This window comes from Belonocnema kinseyi, chromosome 8, assembly GCF_010883055.1.
Source record: "Belonocnema kinseyi isolate 2016_QV_RU_SX_M_011 chromosome 8, B_treatae_v1, whole genome shotgun sequence".
In the NCBI taxonomy this organism is placed as follows: domain Eukaryota; kingdom Metazoa; phylum Arthropoda; class Insecta; order Hymenoptera; family Cynipidae; genus Belonocnema; species Belonocnema kinseyi.
Genome location: NC_046664.1, coordinates 40578890 through 40601886, shown reverse-complemented (window position 1 = coordinate 40601886; position 22997 = coordinate 40578890).

Here is a 22997-nt window from a genome sequence, read left to right as displayed (position 1 = left end):
ACGAATGAAAATCCGTAAATGAGTTGATTGAATATATATATATATTCAATCAACTCATTTACGGATTTTCATTCGTAGTATACTTGTTTGACGATGATAACGAAAATGTTTGTTTTTGCGTATTTCTAACGGCTTAGGAGATCCTTCTAGAAATTTATACAATTTTTATTTTTTTTTAAGAAAATTTTAAAGGGTTGTACTCGTTCAGATGCACAGATTCTGAATTTTGAATATAAAAATAACTAATTTAATAATTAAAAATTTATCAGTTTTAATTTCATTTATGAGCCGAAAAATGTTTTTATTAAGGCAGGTTTACTTGAGACGAATAAACCTCGTCTTAGCCAAGACAAGGCTCGACTTGAGACAAGTAAACGCCGTTTTACCTGTCGTAGCCATAAACGTAAGACGAAGGCCTATGTGTCGACTGAGTTTTGAGACGCAGCCAGACATCAATGTCTTGGAGGCGAACTAACCAACTTGAACTCAAGTCGAAGCATTTTTACTCGGGCAGATGAAATGCCTGTTTCTGATATTATGTGCATTATGTTACTAGTTGACAATTAATCTTTTTCGATTCTGGATTATACAATTTTTTTAAAAACTGATTAACTGCTTTTGATTTAAAATAAAATCATTCTTAGAGTTAATTATCAAAACTATAATAAAATCAGAAACGACTATTTCTTCTGCAGCAACCTAATAGAAAACAAATTCAATACTTTATTTCTTTGATAATTTTTTGGGAAAGTCCAGTAATTACGTAAGGATGATATATGAAATTTTAGTCCCCTCCCCTACATTCACATCACTATCAGATTTCAAGGGATTTAAAAAAATTCGGCAGGATTCAAAGATTTAAAACATATTTCAAGGGATTGCATAAGTTTTATGGCATTTTAACGATTCCAAGAGATTACGAGAGGTTTGATATATTCTAAAAAATTTTAAAAGATTTCGAAATCTTGAATAAATTACGTACTTACAAACGCTTTGAAGTGATTTTGTAAGATTGTAAGTGACTAAATTTCGATGTATCTAAAAATAAATTATGGGATTTCAAAAGGATTTTTAAGGATTCAAGGTGTTACCAAATTTATTTTCATGAATTATGAATAATATCAGGTCAGTATGCTGCGAATGGTATGATTTGATGGAAATTAAATAGATTTCAGGAGATTTCGAAAGATTTTCAAAGATGTCAAAGATTTTTAATTATTTTAACAGGTTTTAAGAGATTTAAAGTTTTATCAAGTATTGCACCGGATTTGCAAAGCTTTTTAGGAATTTCACTGGATCTGAAGAAATTTCAGAAGGTTTCAAGCGATTGCACAAGGTTGAGGGAATTTCGAATTATTGCACAGGATAACAAGAGCTTTTACAGATTAAATATGATTCAAAATATAGTAGGATTTTAAAGAAATTGTCTTGTAAAATTTTAGAAAGAATCTTCATTTTTTAGGGATTTTAGCAGATTTCAAGGGACTTAACGGAATTCATTCAGATTTCTGAATATTTTACTAGATTTCAAATGATTTTAAGAGATACCAACTTTTGCAGGGAAGATTTTTTAAAGGATGTTATATCATATCAAAGAATTTTCGTGTATTTGAAAAAATGTAGAGGAATTTACAGGATTTTAAAGATTTCAAGGAAGCTAGTGAGATTTTATAGGATTGCAAATGATTTGAAAAGATATCAAATGATTTTGAGACTTGTATGGGCCTTTCGGGTATCTGAATAAATTTCAATATATTGCAAGGGATTTCAAGTGATCCGATAAGGGATTCAAAGAGTTTTATTAATTTTTACTGGGAGGGTCGAGGGGGAGAATATTTCATGCAAGTTTCTTTTTTCTAATTATTTGTTAGAAATATGTGAAGTGAAATACTTTTTTCCTATTGAAAATACTTTACATGATATTACGCCCATCTTGTAATTGTTTAATTCCGGAGGGGCAGGGGTAAAAAGAATTTTTTATGAAAGTTTCTACTTTTCAATTATTTGTTTGAAATATGCTTAGCGAAATCTTTTTTGTCTATTAAAATTACTTTCTATAACATTACACCGATCGTGTCATTATTTCTTTCGTCCTTATTAAGATACATTTCATATTACACACGTCTACGAAATATCGAATCGGGCATAACCTCTCAAGAAATCACTTAAAGGACATCTTTTAAAACTATTTGAGATTTCTTGAGATCTTTAAAAATTCTTCAAAACTTTTCAAATATCAAAAATCACCTACAAAATTTCTTGACCGTTTTTTCAAGTGGTGAAATTCCTTGAAATTACGTAAAAGATTTGGAAATATCACGAAATCGGTTAAATTCTGCAAAGTCACTTAAAATTAATTGAAATTATGAAATGTCGTGTAAATCTTTTAAATTTCTGTAAATATATTAAAATCCATGACAATATTTTGAAAGCTATCGAAATTTCTTAAAATTCCTTAAAGCCCTTTATAATTTACGGAAATCCTTTAAGATCCTGTTGAACGTTTTGAAATTTAAGGAAATCCTTGAAAATTCTTCGATATATTTACTATAGAATGCTTTGAAATACCCGAAAACCCTTTAAAATTTATCGAAATAATTGAAGCCCCTTAAAATCTCCTAATTTCATAAGGGTTCCTCAGAACATTTTTACATACCCGGAAATCTTCCGAATCGTACAAAATTCTTTAAAATCTTTTTAAAGCTTAAAACTTGTAATAAAATACTCAAAAAATCTTTAAAATTGATTAAAATTTCTTAAATTGATGGAATAAAAATGTGACGAAGATTTGCAATCCCTTGAAATTTTTTAAATCTCGTTGAACTTTAAAATAACTAATATAAATATTGATACGTGGAGTTAAAATGTAGAATTTTACTGAAGAAGGGGTGTCAAAAAAATCTTAGGAATCATTGCAATTATTCAAGAAATTTAAAGGTCTTTAACTGATTTTTATAAATTTGAAGGTATTTTCGTAGATTTCAAAGAATTTTAATGGGATTTTGGAGATTTCAGGTGATTGTAAGGATTTGCCGGGTTTTTAAAGGAAACTGAATCGATTTACCTGATTAATGGATTTTCCCTCAGTAGACTAGCAATCTATTCCTATTAAGTAGTTCTAAGTTAATGAATTATTTAATCTTTAAAATAATTAGTAATTATATTCTTCTTACCGTCAGCGTTTCTTAAAGATTATTCTGAGGTATGGCGTAAAAATAAAAAGATCGGAGTTCTCTCTCATAAGGAGATCATAGGACATGATAAAGAGGGTAAGTTAAAAAATTAAAACAACATAAAACAAGTCTTAGAGAATTCTGCTTGAAACGAATAATTTTCTCCCTAACTTTGAAGCTCTGAGTTAGTGATTTTTGTTTACCCTTTAAATTTATTAATGACTATATTCTTCTATTTTGATTAGGTCGTCCAGGGAAAATCAAAGCTGAAAATGGCGATTTAGTCAAACTAGGTAAAAAGTGCATGGCAATATTTGATGAAGGATGGCACTACATTGTTATTCACGTTCTGGCGAATTCAAAGAATGGAGTATACAAATTTCCGGCACACTAGAAAAATTACATAGATATTGGAATGCAACTTATAAAGATAATAATGTATTTACGCACATACAAGTATCTATTTTAAATCCTTATAATTTTAATAAAAGCAGTTTTATTGCATAATGTTGCATAGAATTGTGTTTCAATAGTTAAATATTAGTACATTATGTTTGGTTTGTTTTCTTCATTTCTAGGAAATAGCTTTCTAAATATCATTAGTTTTAAGTTTCAATTTAATTGGCATAGCATTTTTGGAACCTCAATAATCAATTTCCGACACCCCAGAATGAATTTGGCAAAGCCGTGATAAATGAAAAACTGACCATAACTATATTACACAATGTACAAGATTTATTCTTGACGAAAACTTTATCTTTTCTTTTTAAAATATTCATAGTTATACAAAATGTGGTCTGTTAAATTCTAAAATAACTAAATTAAATTATATTTTTTACGAATAACTTTGTGAATTGTTTTAAATTCAAAATAAATCTAGGTTTTATTAATTAAATGCAGGGTCTCATTCACTGGACATACAGTGTCCTTCACTGAGTTTGAATACATTATTTTAAAATAAATATAATCAGATTTGAGAAAGAGAAATTATAATCATGAGTGCTGTATAAAAAAGAAAAAAGTTCCGCCCTTTTATGTGAATCCATCCTTGATTCCAAATAATTAACATATACTAAATTGATATTCCTCTTTTTCTCGAAACTTTTTCTTGAGGTGTCGGTAGTACCGTTTTTTGCATCACTTCTTTGATCAGCATTACTTTAAACAATATAATTTAATTAAAAAATTTCAACTAAACTGTCCAATTTTTTCTTGAATGAGATATATTTCAAAGCTGCAAAGACACGTGTTTATATTAATTATTTTTAAATTATTAAAAGATGTGATTGCTTCGCAGCAGTATCATATTTTGGGATGCTGTGATGAAAGTCGCAATGCGTTATTCACCACTAAGTATAGAATAACTTACCCAGTAGATTTAAATTAAACACATGTATTTTTCAATATTAAAGATTATGTTTTTTCTTAGAGTCGAAATCATGAAGATCGACTGGTAACTAAGAAACAACTTAAAACTTGTATGATAAATAAAGATTATTAGCATGAAAATGATTTTTTTTTTATAATAATCACATGATTAATATTTCACATTTCCCGAAAGAGGATTTATTCAAACGCAGCCCACCAGACAATGACGATTTAGAATTTCCCTATATCTATGGATTTAAAACTTTTATAATTAATTATGAAAAAGCAAATGGTCCGATCAAAAAACCAACAACATCTTTGTATATATCTTTAAAGTAGGCCTACCCTAAAACTAGTGTTAAAAATTATATAATTTTTTAACGTTCTGACTTTATTATAACTAAAAAAAGTTTATATATTTTAGTACAAACGAAAATATAACGGATATCGCATTTTGGGTATTAGACTATCCCTACATAGTGTGTTCATATGTATGAACGATATTTTTTTATATGTGGAAAAAAATTTTAAAGAGGATAAGGATACTTGAAATACAGCCTTGAAAAGTGTTTTCATAATTCTTCTTTTATTAAGAAAATGTTGTTTAAACCAGCTGGAAACAGTTTACTACCGACCGAGATCTTAAATAGATCATTCCAAACTCCAGGGATTGTATGAAATTATTTTTATTGTGGTAAGAATTTTTTTTGGTTTTTAATTTTTCTCTAGAAAAATTCTAACATTAATTAAATACTTATACGAATAATTGTATTCTAAAAAAAAGATGTATAACGCAGCACAATTGTCTGCAGATGTGTTAAACTTTAAATATGTTTGATATTTTAATACAAGCACAAAAATAGTGATTATTCCACTTTGGGCCTTAACTCCTGGTAATGGAAAATTTACACGCTAGAATTAGTATTTTTAATGTTTTTTTTTCGTGCTTCAAGATAATTTAGAAAATTTCTGAATCTTTAATAATGAAATAATTAAAATTCTTCCTCTCCTCCCATTTTCTATATTAAGAAATACACATGTAAATACACTTAATGTAATTTCGTGTACAAATAGTTTTTTAAAGAAAAGTGAGCAAAACTAATAAGGACTCGCTTACTCTTTTAAAATTCACTTTTGTGAAAAACCCTGAAACACGTCAACTTCGGATTTTCTTTATTTAGAATAAAATTATTTTTCTGAATATTTGAATGTTTTTGCCATTTTTGAAGATTAACCCTGGAAAGAAGTCACTTTTACCCTCATAAAAAATATGGGATGCAATTAACCCGAAGTGAATAAAAATGCTATACTTAATGTCGACGTTCGATGCTGAACAATTTTCAAATGCTTTAAAACCAAATTTTGTATAGAAACAGAAACATCGGAGATATAGGAGTGCTTTTCACCGTTTTAAAATATTTATCGACAGAAAATTAAATATAATTTTCTCGTATTTTGTTGTCCTCTACAACATAGCAAAGCTTCATTAAAATCGTTGACCCTTCTATACTCTTCCTTGAAAGTAGAGTGCAAACTGAAAATATGCAGCATTCAGATGTTTTGTGATACAAATCTATGCAAAAAACAATTTTTGAAGAAAAATAATTGAAATTATATGTCTGAAATTCTTATCTATTGAAATAGTCTTTTTTATTTTGTTGTTTAGAATTGTTTTTCACATATATTTATATCATAGTTGAATGCGGACCGTTTTGAAAACAGAAAGGGGCTAGACGGGCTGTGGACGGATATTCTCGTTGGGACCTGATCAGAAGTTCCAGATAGATCTCAACTAAGACAGCGCTACAGAACTAGTCTGACCCTATCTATTCTTGATTGATTTTTTCTTATTTTAGGGAGAAAGGTACAAAATAATCAAATCCAGTTAGGTTTCTGATGGTAAATTTCCATTGTAAAACGATTGCGAAGCACCTTATATCAAAAGGTACAATCTTGATATACAGTGCGTACGTGTAGATATGATTCATCCTCGATAAGAACATGTCTATGAGAAGTAAATAGATTTCGCTTAAGTGTGAATATAAATTATTGTTAAAATAATATGATAACGGCTGGTATATATACAAGTCACACGTATGCCAAATCTTTTCGGTCGCAGCTCCATCAATTCTTTCAAATCAGTTTCTTTATTCTGAAGAAATGAGGAATATTATTTGTACTCTGCTTTTCCTTTTCATGCTATATCTGAATTCTGTTGGTAAGTGGGTTAAAATATAATTTTCAATTAATCATATTTAAAAATATCTTAAATTCAGATATCTAATATAATATAAAATTGTTTGTTTGTGAAGCATATCCTTTTAAAGAGTTGAAACATATGCTATTATAATGCTCCGTGTATTTCTGGTTGATGCGTAAATCTGTATTTACAGGAAAAGTGTCTTCAAGGACTTTCTCTTTTACTTTGAACGAAATACTTTTTCTTTGAATCACTTGAAAAATATATCATTGCATTGCGAAATGGACTTAAAATTGTTGAATAATCGTGCTTTTCTGAGAAACATATTTTACTAATCATTATAAAATAATTTGCTATAAATTATTCGTCATTCTTTCTATCAAATTCGGACTCTTTTTTTTTAAAGAAAAGTTCTGTTACAGACTTCTTCTCTTTCACTGAATCAGTTGAAACATGGTTTTATAATGCTACGCGTACTTCAACTTTCTGCGTAATCATGTATTTATAGCAAACGTATTTTAATCATCGTTCCAATATCATTTGTTATAAATTATTCGTCATCGTTTTTATAAAATAAATTTAAATGCACACTTTTTTTTTAAGAAAAAATTCTTATGCACACTTCTACTCTTTTATTACATGAGTTAAAACATATGTTATTATATTCACATGGGAATTTCACCTTACTTCGCAGATGTGTATTCGTTAATAATTAATAGGCATTATTTTTCAGGAAATCAATCTAATTACATACTTCCCCTTTTTCTCATAATGAAAGAGTTTTTTCGGAATCAATTTAAACATATGCTATTATAATTCTACGCGTATTCCATCTTGCTGTATAGTTATGCATTTACGAGAAACGGTTTCTACTAATTGTTATAAAATTATTTATTCTAAATTATTTGTCGTAATTTGTATGAAATTAATTTAAATACATACTTCTTATTTTCCTTCGAAAGAAATACTTCTTCTTGGAATCAGTTGAAACATATGTTATTATAATTCTACGTGTATTTCATCTTACTGTGTGTGTATATATTTATTGGAAACGTGTCTTACTTAGTTTTACAGAACCATATGTTAATAATCATTGGTAATTATTTTTTGTAAAATCAATCCAATTATACACTTCCCGTATTTCTTTTAATGAAAGAGTTTTCTTGGAACAAATTGAAACATATGTTATTATAATTCTACGTGCGTATTTAATCTTGCTGCGTAATTATGCATTCACGAGAAACGTTTTTTTACCAAGTATTATAGAATAATTTATTATAAATTATTCGTCATAATTTATATGAAATCAATTTAAATCCGTAAATCTTATTTTTCTTTAAAAAAACGCATCTTCTTGGAATCAGTTGAAACATATGTTACTATAATTTCACGCGAACCTGAAGTTACTGCGTAATCATGTACTTACGAAGACATGTTTTACGAATTGTTATATCATTATTCATAGTTTTTATAAAACCAATTTGAATTCATACTTCTTTTTTTCTTTTGATGAAAGAAATATTCTTCGAATAAGTTGAAACATAGGTTTTAAATTTATACTTTTTTTTCTTTTGGTGAAAGAGATATTTTTTGAATCATTTGAAACATAGGTTTTAACAATTTCATAGTGTATTAAGTCTTGCTGTGTACTCATATATTTGCCGGAAAAGTGTTTTACAGATTGTTATAAAATAAGTTGCTTTAAATTAACCGTTATTATTTTCTACAAAATCAATTTAAATCCAGAATTATTTTTTTTTCAAGAAAAACTTTAAATTAGCTGAAAAATATTTTATTAGAAGTCTAAGTGTATTTCATCTTGCTGCGTAAATGAGTATTTACCGAAAAGATATTCTACTTATTGTTGCGAAACCATTCGTTACTAATTATTCGTTGAAATATTTGTTCTTTTGATAGCACTTGTATTTGATCTTGTTGCGTAATTATGTATTTGCCGAAAAATTACCTCACTGACTGTAATGAAATCATTTGGTATACCTAAATCAATATTACATTTGAGAAAATCAATTTAAATTCAGAATTCTTTTTCTTTTCTAGCAGAAAAACTTCTTCCAAATTCTTTTTTTTGTAGGAAAGGCTTTTTCTTTGAAGCGGTTGAAAAATATGTTATTATAATCGTACGTGTATTTTATCTTGCTGCATGATGATGTATTTACCAAAAAAGTTTCTGACTAATAGTTACAAAATCATTTGTTATAAATGTTTTACGATTTTTTTATGAAGTTAATTTCAATCTAAACCTTTTCTCTGAAAAAAAACTTCTTCAGTTTCTTTCTTTTTCTAGTAAAGAAGACCTTTTTATTTCAATTAGTTAAAACATACGTTATTACAATTCCATGCATATTTTATAAAGCTGTGTAATAACGTATTTACTTCTAAAAGCTTGTTACGAATTGTTAAGAAAAATGCTGATACATTATTTATCTGACTCAATTTTCAACGTATGAGTAAATCTTTAAAAAAAGCGTTTTTCTCAGTTTTACATTTTTAAAGATTGCCGGCAAGATAACTCAAAGAGTGTATAACAGATTGAGTTCTCCTTGCATATAAATATAGCTGAAATGATTTTCTTCTTTGTGAACTACTCGAAACTAAAAGATTTTAAACAATTATTGTGTAAACAATTTTATGCAAACTTTTGGATAAAAATAAAAAATTTTGTTACAGCAGCCGTCATTTTACCAAAAATGATTTTTTTAAACTTTTTGTGGTTTAAAAAAAGAACTATGAATATAAACTTCAAGAAACTTTTTTGTTTTTGGTGTCAGACGAATTTGTGAGAAACTAGAGTGCCGGCAATTTCGCATAATGAAAGATTTTATAAATATTTATGGCTGAAAAAAATTTATTTTGTATTTTAAAAGTTCCATAATAACACAAAATTTTTTTTGGAAAGATTCGTTATATTCTTCATCCCCAAAAAATCCCAAAATATACCCTTATTTTTTGGTTTTTACATGGGTCGCCTCCCTTAAATACAGACTTGTTAATAGTAAAAAAATTACAACACAAAAATGTTTGCTTATTAAAGAAGTTTGGGCAGCGGACGATCCGGCACACCAAATGCCCCCGCCAGGACCAAATCGCTTTGCGGGATATCGGAATGGTCATGTGTTATATGAGAATAGACGAATGGTTGGAGTAGTCATGAATGGACGCTTAGTGAGTATTGCTCAATTAACTGGTGGGTCGTCTCGAGAGGAACCGAGAGAGGAACCGAGAGCGGCACCGAGAGCGGCACCCAGAGCGGCACCGAGTGTGGCACCGAGAGTGGAACCGAGAGTGGAGCCGAGAGTGCAATCGAGAGTGGAACCGACAGGTAATGTGGGGAACATGAAATATTTGAATTTCAAGACTTGCCATTGCTTTCTTTGAATGACCCGCCCAAACTTTCCCAAATAAAGGTCTTAATTCGAATATATAAATTTTTTACTCAAAATGCATTTTTCTTATTTAGAAAACAAATTGAATTATTTATTTATTTGACAATTATTAGGGAAGCTCCAACAATTATTAGCGTAAAAATATTCCGAAATGTGGTTTTCTTTTGTTTAAATAATTTTGACAATAAAGTTTCCTTCAAGTCAAAAAGGACACAGCAATATAAAGAAAAGAAAACAAGTCACACAATATATTTACGATCAATTTAGTAGGACCAATTTTTTAAATTTTAGACCCCCCTCCCCACCTACACGCATCACTATATTTCAAGAGTTTTCAAAGGATTTAAAAGGTATTGAGTGATTCGAAAGTGTTTTAAAATATTTTGAGGACATCAAGACGATTTCGAAAGCTCGAAAAAAATACCTAATTGCCAATTTTTTTAAAGACATTTTACAAGATTTTAAGGAATTTTAAGGAATTAAACAGATTTACAGAGATTTCACTGGATTTCAAACATTGCAAGATTTCAAGGATCTTAAGAGATTTTGATATATTTTAAAATGAGTTGCAATATTTCAAAGGATTTAATGTCATATCGAAGGATTTTCATGACTCTTAAATGATACAAGTGAAGTTTAATAGGATTCCCAAGGTTTAGAGGGATTTAAAGATATTTTCGAAAGGTTTTCAAAGATTTCAAAGGATTTTAAGGAATCCTTACAGTTTTTAAGAGGTTGCGTAATATTTTAAAATAATATACAGATCTCAAAGAATTTCGAAGGATTTTATGTGACACCAATAATAGATTTCTAAAGTTTTTAGGGGATTTTAAAAGATTTGAAAAGCATTATGATATTGCAAAGTTTATCCAAGGATTTAATAGGATTTTGTAACATCTCGAAATTCATTAAATAATTTTAATGTGTTTCTGAAATTTGTTACATCACGTAAAATGTAAAATATTTCTACTTCGTTAAATCTTTTGGAATTCTTGAAATTGTTTGAAATCTTCTTAATGGTTGCACTCCTAGCAATTACGTTAATGAGTTCAAAATATTAGGAGATGGGGTGGAATCACTTTAGAATTTTTGGAAACCTTTAGCATTTGTACGAATGTTTCCGAATTTCCTCACTTCCCTTAACATATATTAAAATCTATGAAAATCTTACTAAAAATTATTAAAATTTCCCGAAATCTTCAGCGTTCATCCTGATATTAGAAAATCTTAGGAAATTCTAAGCAATATTTTGTTAATCTGTTAAAATACTTTAAATCTCCTGAAATCATCAACACTCCTTCGATTTCCGAACAACTGTGAAATTGCTTTAAATTATTTGAAATTCTACAAAATTCTTTCAAACCTTGCAAAATCTAAGTTTTTGTCTTAAAACTGAGTCGAGACATAGGCCTTCGTCTTACTTTTAAGGCCATGACAGCTAAAACGGCTTTTACTTCTCTCAAGTCGAGCCTTGTGTTAGATGAGATGATCGAAAGTTTTTCGGCTCATAAATAAGATTAAAATTGACGAATGAAAAATTTCTAATTATTGAATTAGTTCTTTTTAATTAAAAAATTCAGAATCTGTGGGTCTGAACGAGTATAACCCTTAAAAAATGTTCTCCAAAAAAATAAAAATTGTAATTTTGTAGAAAGATCTCCTAACCCGTTAAAAATATGTAAAAAGAAAGAAAATTTTCGGTATCATTGTTAAAAAAGTATAATACAAATGAAAATCTGTAAATAAGTTGTTTGAATATAGTGTCAAAATATGCCAAGTGGGCCCCTTTTTTATGGGATGTGATTTTTCTTCGGGAATACGTGATAAGTTAGAGTTCCACCTAAATAAAATGGTCCTAAAACATTATTGCAAAATTTTCATTTTTTGAGTTGTTATGGTTATTAAACTTTTTCAGCATTGCCCTCTTCATTAATTTTTTTCTTCCGATTGGGACAAACAATCGCCATCATTTTTGGTAGCTTTCGTTAGGTATGTTCATTCTATAAAATAAAAATCATTTTAACATTATTGAATAATTATTGATGAAATTAGCAACAATTTTTATAAACAAATAGAATTCGTTCTAACTTATCAATCAATTTCAATGCTTTAGTTACGGGCACAGAGCAACAGTGCGCTGAACAACCAGTGCTCTAATTGTTTAAAAAGTGGGTTTACAAGAAAACAAAAAAATTCACATCTAGATATTTCCGAGACAAATCCAGAGGTGTTTTTACTTTTTTACTATGACTCTTAGTTTTTTTTAATTGATTACACAACTTTGAAATCCGAATCTGTCGCAAAATTCAACATCATGAATATCGCACGTCGCGCGGCATGAAGCGCGGAACGTCAACACGAAAACACGCACAACTTTTGATGATATGCGAGGTCCCTAACTTTTTTTTACCAAAATTTTCGTTATTAAACGAGCTATCGTAATTAGTCAACTAGAGCACTGAAATCAATTGAGAAGTTAGAACGAATTCTATTTGTTTATAAAAATTGTTTCTAATCTCATCAATATTTATGCAATAATAAAAAAATGATTTTTATTTTACAAAATAAACATATTTAAGGAAACATGCCAAAAATTATAGCGATTGTTTGTACCGAACGGGGAAAAAAAATTAATTACGAGTATAGAAATAAATTACACAATATTTTTAAGTAATACAACAATGCTTTTTTGATATTTTTTTAGTCACACAAATTTTCAAATTATTTATAACGAAAGGAGTATCAGCAGTTTTTTTAGAATAATATAAATTTTTCAATTTTCATGTGACAATTAGGAATTTTTTAAAAATATTTCAGACACGCCAGTCCGCTATTAATTAACACTTTCAAATGAATCTGCATTTTTTGAACCCATCTGCAGTTTAAAAATCTTCTTTATTCTCCTTAAAACTTCAAAATATTTACAGAATTTTATGGTTTAATTTAATTTTTTATTTTGTAATGTTACCAAATTGAAACATTTTTCTTTAAAATCTTCTACACTTTTTCAAAATTAAAGGAAATATTTGAGGTTTTAAAACCTTTTTGAATTTTCTCCTAAAGCTCATTTTTGAAAATAAAAACTGGAAAGAAATTATTTTAGAAAACTAAAGAATTTTCTTAATTACCCTGAATCTTCACAAAAGTCCTGAAATATCTTATAAGTTTTCATTGTTCTCTCAGGGCATATCAAAGGAATTTCATACTTCAGTCCAAAATATTTTTATTTTAAATAAAAAATGGTTGATTTCATTAAAAAATTACAAATTTTAAATTAATATATATATATATTGTGAAATTACTAGGTTTAATAATATTATAATTTAAATTATAATGAAAAATATTATTTAAACATAATATTATCATAAACTAAATTAGAATTGAATAAATGTATTCTTTTCATGTTGTAATTATATTAATGATTTAATGGTAAAAATAGCTTGTTATTTTTATATTAAAATTAAATAATATTGAATTTTTATTTAAATCTAATCTGATGACAATTTAATTACTTTCAAAAATCCCTTACATTTGCCGCCTTAATTATCGAAGATGGAGAAATTAAGCTGGAAGGCCTGATTGGTTCGGTGTTTTTACTTGCGCGTGCCTAGCCCATGTGTTTATCAGATCATGGGAAAACTTCACCATGTACGTTATCGTCTCTATGTGGAACTAATGAAGGTTACGACTTTTTATATACAGGATTATACTTCTTTGACGATGATAGCGTATAATGTTTTTTATTTTTAGGTATTTCTAACAGCTTAGGAGATTCCTCCAGAAAGTTCCAATTTTAATTTTTTTTTTAATTTTTAAGGTTTATACCAGTTTAGACCCATAGATTCTGAAATTTTTAATTAAAAATAACTAATTTAATAATTACAAATTTTTCCTTGATCAATTATAATTTCATTTATGTGCCGAAAAAGGTTCGACTATATTATCCAAGACAAGGCTCGTCTTGAGACAAGTAAACGTCGTCTTAGCTAAGACAAGGCTCGACTTGGGAGAAGTAAATGCCGTTTTACCTGTCGTGGCCATAAAAGTAAGACGGAGGCCTATGTCTCGACTCAGTTTTGAGACACAGCCAGACATCAATGTCTTGGAGACGAACTCAAGACATAATCAAGTCGAAGCATTTTTCTCGGTCATATGCGCTATGAGGAAAAAATGTTGCGCCACACTGGTCAACGAGTTATTAGCGATCAATATGGGAGGGGGGCGTCATTTTCCTAAACTAATGACATTGTTTCAAATTCTTTATAGCTAACTGTCAAAACTTCAATTTTTGCGCTAGTTAAGTAACAAACATTTCATATTAGGGGCAAGGGGGCAGTATAACGCAGGTATTAAGTCTTCAACAGTGATGTGGAATATAAAGTTGCAGGCATGTTTTCGTTCGTCTTTAAATGCGCTCATATGCGCCATAAAATTTGTTTGGAAATATTGAAAATTGGCCAAGATATAGAGGTAACAAAATTTTACATAGTGATGACCAACAAAATAAAAAGTTTGCAATCCGTATGCGCTCACATGCTTCATAAAGAAAAAAAAATTATCCACATTGATAACCGATTTATCAGAGATTAAAATTTGGTTACCTCCATATCTTGGGCAATTTTCAAGATTTTCAAAAAAAATTTATGGCGCATATGAGCGCCTTTGAAGATAAATAAATCCATGTTCGCAACTTTATATTGTACTTCACTTTTGAAGATTTAACTCCTGCGTTACACTCCCCCTCCCCCTAATAAAATTTTTATTGTTGATAACTCGGTTATCTATGTGGCGCAAATTTTGTTCATAAAAGCGGCTATGACAGCATCTGAAGATCTTCAAGGTCTTGTGATTTAAATTTAAATTTCTCAAATGGGAGGATAGAGTGACGCTACGCCCCCCTCCCACAAAGCCTGATATAACTTCTACAGTTTTGTGGCGAAAAATGTTGTATCGGTGGCGCATTTGGGTCGCAATTCAATGTTCTATAGAAAACCCGAAAATTAAGAGTGAGGGGGGGGGGGAGCTGGTGTAACTGACCTTAAGATTTTAAGGGATTTCGGTAAATCTTAAAGAATTTTTATGGGATTTCGAAGATTTCAAGCTATTGCCAGGATAAGCACAGTTTTCAAAGATGATTTAAGAAACTTGCAGGGCGCCGAAAAATTATTACAATTTATAATATTTTAGTTAATTAGGTAAATTAATTTTCTAATTAATAAGTAATCATATTCTTCTCAGTGCCAAGTTATCTTCCTGATGGTGGTGATGTGTTTCGTCAACCAAAAGGACGTATTGGATTCCTCTTTGATAAAAGGATCCATGGACCTGATGACCACGGTAATTTCATAAATGATGACAGTCCAAAACAAATATTAGAGACTTTTCTTTGAACGCATAAGTTTTCCCTAATTATGCAGTTCTAAGTTGATGACCTTTTTGCGTTTAAATTTATTGATGAGTATATTTTCTCCATTATTAGGTATCATAGGGGTGCTTGCTCCAAAAGATGGTGATTTAGTTATAAACAAGGGACTAGCTGTTGCAATATATAGACAAGGATGGAAAGAGTTTAAACTTCACTAGGAGGCAAATGAATTTATTCGTACAGCGGCACTTTCAAATATATAATTGAATGAAAAATAGAGGAAAGAGTCGAAAGAAATATTACTAAAATTTTTGATTGAAGATGTCTACATTTATCTTAATTAAGGAGTATTTTGATGTTCTATAATTAAGTGCTTTGAGGCCACGTTTTATTTGATCTTTTATAACCTATTAAGATATAAATGTTACAGTATGATAAATACAGATTTTCACATCAAATTATTAATTTTTAACATTTCTCTAAATAATATTCATTCCTACAGAGCGCACCACTCAATGATAGCCCTGAATTTCCCCATATGTATGAATTTCAAACTTTCGTAATTAATTACAATCAAAGCGTCTTATAAAAAAACTATAAACACCTTGAAATTTATCTTTAAGATATCTAGGTGCACTTTTTCTAGCATTACTTTTTAAACAATTAAATTATTTTTCAAATTTCTGAACTTGTTATAAACAAATAGACTAATCTTTAACCAATTATGATTATTCAATCAAAATCATCATGGAAACACTTTTGAAATGCTTTTTCATTTTTCTAAAAACAAATATTTTTTAAAACAATAAAGTTTTATGAACATTTTTTTAAAACTGTACAGATATCTCCAAACTTATTTGAGCATACGTTGCTATATCAGAGTCCATAGCATGAAAACTTTCTTCTTCAAACTTACAAAAGTACAAACAAATATTTGTAACTATTTTTAAACATCATTTCACATTTCATTTTTTGTCACCAGTTCCCCTAATTTGTATTTTTTTTTGGTTTTCAAATTCGCTAGAAAGAAAATGTTTCCCGGGATTTTAAAAATAACATGGCGTTTGAGTTTGGCAAAGCTGGATTTTTGAACAAACAGGAAAAAAGAAGTGCTTGTGATTAACTATTCGTAAATATAAGTTTAGATACTTCCTCAAGAATGCTCCAGGAATAATTTTCAACCAATAACTTTCAATTTTGATCCCCCTGTTTTATAGTGCCCAAAAAATGCCCCAAAAATGCAAAATATAAGTTTCATTTTAAATTCAAACTAAGAGCGGTATTTTTTCAATGTTAATTATTTTCATTTGATAAGTGACAAGTTTACACGTATTTTTGAATTGATTTTGAATTTTTTAAATAATTATTATTTGTTTGAATTATTTTTTTCCCATTAAATCGTGAAAAGATACTGTTTTTCGGAATGAATGATATACTTGATGAATGTTAAAAAAATTCGTTAATCAAAATATTTTGCAATTTCTAAAAATATTTTCTGTTTGGATAATTTCTTGCCCATTAGCATTTTTTAGAATTAATAACCCAAATGCAGAATGCTACAAGCATAAGTTCTTGAAGGACATTTAATCAAGTATCAAATATTTGATCAAGTATCGCTTGCACTTTGTCATTTATTAATCAGTATTCACTTTTTGCAATGAAATAATTAAAAAAATTAACCAAACTGAAAAATTGAAAAAAAAAATTATTGTTACAAAAATTAGAGCATACATTTTCAAGATATGAAAATACTTTAAGATGACTGTTGAGACTTTCATTTTCTTATGCCAGTAGAAAAACTATAAGTGTGTCTACTAGAGTCCAATCTTGTATTTTCGCGTCCTAGACTTTAACACCCATAAACACGTTTTTTCAATAAAAATAACACAATCGGAATTTGTAAATATAAGTAAAGATTTTTTTTAAAAAATCTGCATCTCTCACAATAAAGTTATTTAATTTTAGATTTAAATGTCAAAATATTTAAGTAAAAATAATAAAAACAATAAATTGTCATGGTAGAGTGTGAATCTTCAATATTCAGATGATTTGCGATACAAATGCATGCAAAAAAACGTGTCCAGGCAGACGGTAATAAGGTATTTTTTCGTTAGGACTTGATTAGCTCCAGAAAAATTTGCCGTATTTAAATTTTTTAGTCCAGGAAATTTTTTTGTCATTAAGGAACCTTCTGTCCCGATAATTTTTTTTGCTAATTTAGAAAAATAGTACAATATTTTACTATTTTAACATAAAATAAGGAATATTAATTTATAAATAAACACAAAGTGTCATACAATCAAGAATATTACACTCTAAAAGCACATTGAAGAGTTGCTCATCACTTGGTTATTCCTATAATAATACACTTTATATCACCAATTTGCGAATCGTCTATCATATGTTACCAATCACTCTTCTGTGGCCAGATACTAACAAGTATTTTTTTAATTACGATATTTTATAACCAATAAAGTTTTTAATATCTTTTGAAGCAATCCTTACAGTCCAACAAATTCCAGAACACAAAATTAAGGATGTACACTACGAACAATCAATCTCAAAGTTGCCTATCTTTAAAATGATTTATAAAATCAACAAAATAAGATCTGTTATTAATTTCTATAAATATTGATGGAGGCTTCTAAGCACAATTTAGAAGAAAATAATTCAGGTTAAAATTTTTTATTTAAAAATAGTTATTTAAAGGTATAGTTTTTCCATTCTCGTTAGGGAAAAGTTACAATTTTTATTTAATAATTTTTTTTATTTAATAATAAAATTTAATAGCATACAGTTACTATTGTTATAAACAATTATAGTTTAAATTTTAATTAACTCCACTCAAATAGAATTGTAGAGAATCCTACAAAGAATAAAATGATGCCTTGATCATTACGATTAAATAAAAATGGTAACTTTTCCCTGAATAGCGAGGAAAAACTAGATCTTTAAATAAATACTGTTAAATAAACAATTTTAACCTGCATTATTTCTTTCTCAAGTGTGCTGAGCAGCCGCTATCAAGATTTAAAGAAATTAATAATAGATCATTTTTTGTCCATTTTATAAATCATTGTAAAAATAGGCCACTTTTGAGATTGATTATACGTAGTGTATATCCTTAAAATATGGAAAAAATGCCACGATGTATTTACCGCTAACGTGAAATGCTTGTTGTTAAAAAATTATTTTCTTATAAATTATTCGTCATCATTTTTTATAATTTCAATTCCAATCCGGACTTCTTTTTTTTTTAAAGAAATGCTTCTTCTTCAGACTTGTTTCTTTTTGTTTGAAAAAAATATCTTACTAATTGTTGTGAAATCATTCGTGATAAGCTATTTGTCTTAATTTCCTATAATATTAACTAAAATGCAAACTTGATAATAATTGAAATATGCCTTAACGCAAGTGTTTGTTGATTAAAGAACTTTGGGCAATGAATAATGAATCGAATTAGGCAATAAACCTCCGGCGGGATTTCGGAATGGTAATGTGTTATATGAGAATGGACATATGGTTGGAGAAGTAATGCACGACCGCTTAGTGAGAATTGGTAAACAGACTGGTCATAAGACTCGAGAGGAACGGCTGGAACCGCAAGGTAGAGTGGGGTACATGGAATATTTAAATTTTAGGACTTGCTAATTGCTTTTTTATGATAAAACAATGTAGACTAATTACAATTTTTTATTTATTTATTTTTATTTTTTTTTACCAATCCGATTTAAATCTAGACTTTTTTTTAAAGAAAAGCTTCTTGTTCAGACTTGTTCTTTTTCTTTAAAAAATGTCTTGCGAATTGTTGTAAAATCATTCTTAATACATTATTTGTCTTGATTTCGTATCAAATCAATCAGACGTGTTGATAATTACAACACTTCTTCAGATAAATGTTTGCTGATTAAAGAAATTCGGGCAAGCAACGATGAAGCGAATCAGGCAGTGAACCTTACGGAACACCAAATGCCCCTGCCAGTGCCAAATAGATTTGCGGAATATCGAAATGGTGATGTGTTATATTAGAATGGACATATGGTTGGGGCAGTTATGCACGGACGCTTTGTGACAATTGATAAACTGATTGGTGACAGGGCTCAAGCGTAACGGCTCGAACCGCAAGGTAAAGTAGGGCACATTAAATATATGAATTTCGCAACTTTCCATTGCTTACTTTAAATAAAAAACCCCCATTTTCCTCAATAAAGGTCTCGATTCGTATGATAATTCTAAGTTTTGCAAGTGGAGGGGAAGTGTAAATGTCAAATTATCTCCCCCTTGTAAGCTCTTACCTGAATCAGACCTGGGTTTTGTTAAAATAGAGTTTACTCGAAGTAAAGTCCCAGAAACTCATGTTAACATATCCGAGAAGTCTTGGTCATTGTTGGTCATATTTGAAAATTAACTTTTGTCATTTTAAAAACAAAATCTAAAAAAGAATATTGTGTGTTTTAAGTTGGAGTGCCAGCTTTTAGCTCACACAACAAAGTTAAGTTTTTTTCCAAAATTCTTTTACCAATTGTTTGGCAATCATTTGTTCACGTTTCGAAAAAGTGTCTTAGTATTTGTTATAAAATCATTTGACTTGTTCTTTTTCTGTGAAAAGAAAAACTTCTTTAGCAGACTTCTTGCTTTTCCTTGAAAAAATATTTTTATTTTAATCAGTTAAAACATATGATATGATAATCCCACCAGCATTTCTTCTAGCTTGGTCATTGTCTACTAACCGAAAAATTTATACTAATTTTTCCATGAAAAGGACAATTTTCTTTTATACTTCTTTTGGTTCAAAAGAAACAATTTTTATTGAAACTAGTTCAAACGTACGCTATTTAGTCCAAGAATCTGGTAGTTTTGTTCCTGAGAAAATTCTAATTCCAATGTTTTTAATGAGAAAGTTTCGTTAAGGGGTCCTTTTTGACATATCAAAAATGCTAAAACAGAACAATTGCCAAACCGATTTTTTTTTTTAAAGAGTTCCAAAAGTTATTTTTACTATTATTGTTTCCGAGTTATGATATATTGAAAAATCCCCATTTTTTTATTTTTAGCGAAAAGTCACAAAGTTTCAAAAAACACTGTGTATCTTTGCAAATAATTACTGCACGAAAAAGTGTTGTGCAGGTGAGTAAAACTAGACTCAATTTTCTGTAATTACAAAAAAAGGACAATATCCTACCTATGATAGGTCATGAGCTATGACCCCTCAAATTTGGCTTTTTTAGCCTGCTTTTACGGGAAAAAAGTGGACTTTAGTATTTTCCAAATAAAATCTGTCACGTTCAGTTTACGTTGGTTGTATGAGATGGTGAAATAGAGTCTACAAAAATCTGCGTATATCTATAAAAAAGTCTTTCAGATCTATTATTTTGGGAATTGTAAGGTTTCAAATATTTCATTTTTTTTTTGCATTTTGACTAAAATCGAGGATTTTGTGTTTTTAGAAAATACCTCATTTCCTGTGGATCCCACCACAAAGTTCCTACAGAATACATGAAAATGGAGCCAATTTGGCGTAAGTTAAAAAAGAGAAAGTGTACTAGCCCAAATAGGTCACGAGATATGATCTTGGAAAGTGCACTCTTCATGCATAGAGGCACCTGAGCGTACCGTAAAGTAGAACTACGGTCATATTTCGAATTTTTGGTCACAAATTTTTTCTGCATTCAATGTTATACTTACCTCCAAGACATTTGTAATTCTCAGTGTTTTTCGTAAATTGTACATAATATGCTGTGACCATTTTTTCGTATTAAGAATAAGTAACTAATTGATTAGTTGAAAGTAATTACATATCAAACGTAATTCAATATTAAGAAACCGACCTCTTGGGTGGTGTGGAAATGAGTGTTTATTTTCATACAAAGTAATACATTCAACAATTTATTTGAAATTTTTTATACTCTTCAATTACATTTCATATGTCATTACTTTCAAGTAATTAATTACTTCATTATTTTCAATGCCAAAAAATGGTCACAGCAAATTATGTACAATTTACAGAAATCACTGCGAATCATAAGCACCTTGGAGCTAAGTACGAAATATAATGCAAAAAAAGTATTCATGAGCAGGTATTGGTACAAACAATTACAAAAAACTATTTGTTTATTGATAAAAAATATATATCACATTTTTAATTTCTTATAAGGCTTTCGTGCTATAAAAGTATTCAGAAGTGATTATGACAAGATTTAATAATAAATAATTATCAAAAAAGTATTTGTTTATTATTAAAAAATTATTTATTTGTCAATAAAAAATATATATCACATTTTCAATTAATGATAAGTACTTTTTTGCACAAAAATAGTCAAAAAGTACTCAAAAGTGGATCTAGCAATATTTTGTTATAAACAATTAATAATAAAAATATTTTCTTATAAATAAAAAACATATTACACATTTTAAATCAATTACGATTACTTTTTTGCCACAAAAATTCTAAAAAATAGCCAAAAAGCAAACGTAAGTAGTGATAGAAAGCTTTTGTTATAAACAATTATTTATTTATTAATGTCAAAAGATATATTATACATGATAAATGAATCATACACACTTATTTTTGACAAAAATTTCGAAATACGACCGTAATTCTACTTTACGATACGCTCAGGTGCCTCTATGCATGAAGAATGCACTTTTCAATGTCATATCTCGTGACCTACTTGGGCCAGGACACTTTTTTTTATCTTACGCCAAATTGGCTCCACTTTCATTTATTCTCCAGAAACTTTTTGGTGGGATCCATAGGAAATGTGGTATTTTGCAAAAACACAACTTCTTCGATTTTAGTCAAAAATGAAAATAAAAATCAAATTTTTGAAACCTTACAATTCCCAAAATAATAGATCTAAAAGACTTTTTTTATGTATACAGATTTTTGTAGACTCTATTTCATTTTCTGGCACAACCAACGTAAACTGAACTTGACAGGATTTATTTGGAGAAAACTAAAGTCTACTTTTTTGCCCGTAAAAACAGGTCAAAATGACGAACTTTGAGGGTCATAACTCATGATCTCTCATAGATAGGATATTGTTCTTTTATTATAATTACAGAAAATTGAGTCTAGTTGCACTCACCTGTGGAACACTTCTCCGTGCAGTAATTATTTGCAAAGATACACAGTGTTTTTTTAACTTAGTGATTCTTCGCTGAAAATCCAAAAAATGGAGATTTTTCAATATATCATAACTCGAAACCAATATAAGTAAGCGGTTTATTTTTTTTTACGAAATTTGTTTAGAATTTTGTTTTCTTTCTTTTTTTCTGTTGGACGTTCAGCTCTAAAATGTAATGGGATTTATCCGTGCACGCAAATGTAACTTTTGGAACTGTTAAAAAAACCCGGTATGGCAATTGATGTGTTCTAACAGTTTTGATACGAGGGTAGTTCAATAAGTCCTTAGAATGAAGTATAAAAACAATTTTTTTTGGGTAAATTTTTTTTATTTTTCAACATAATCTCCTTGGAGCTCTAT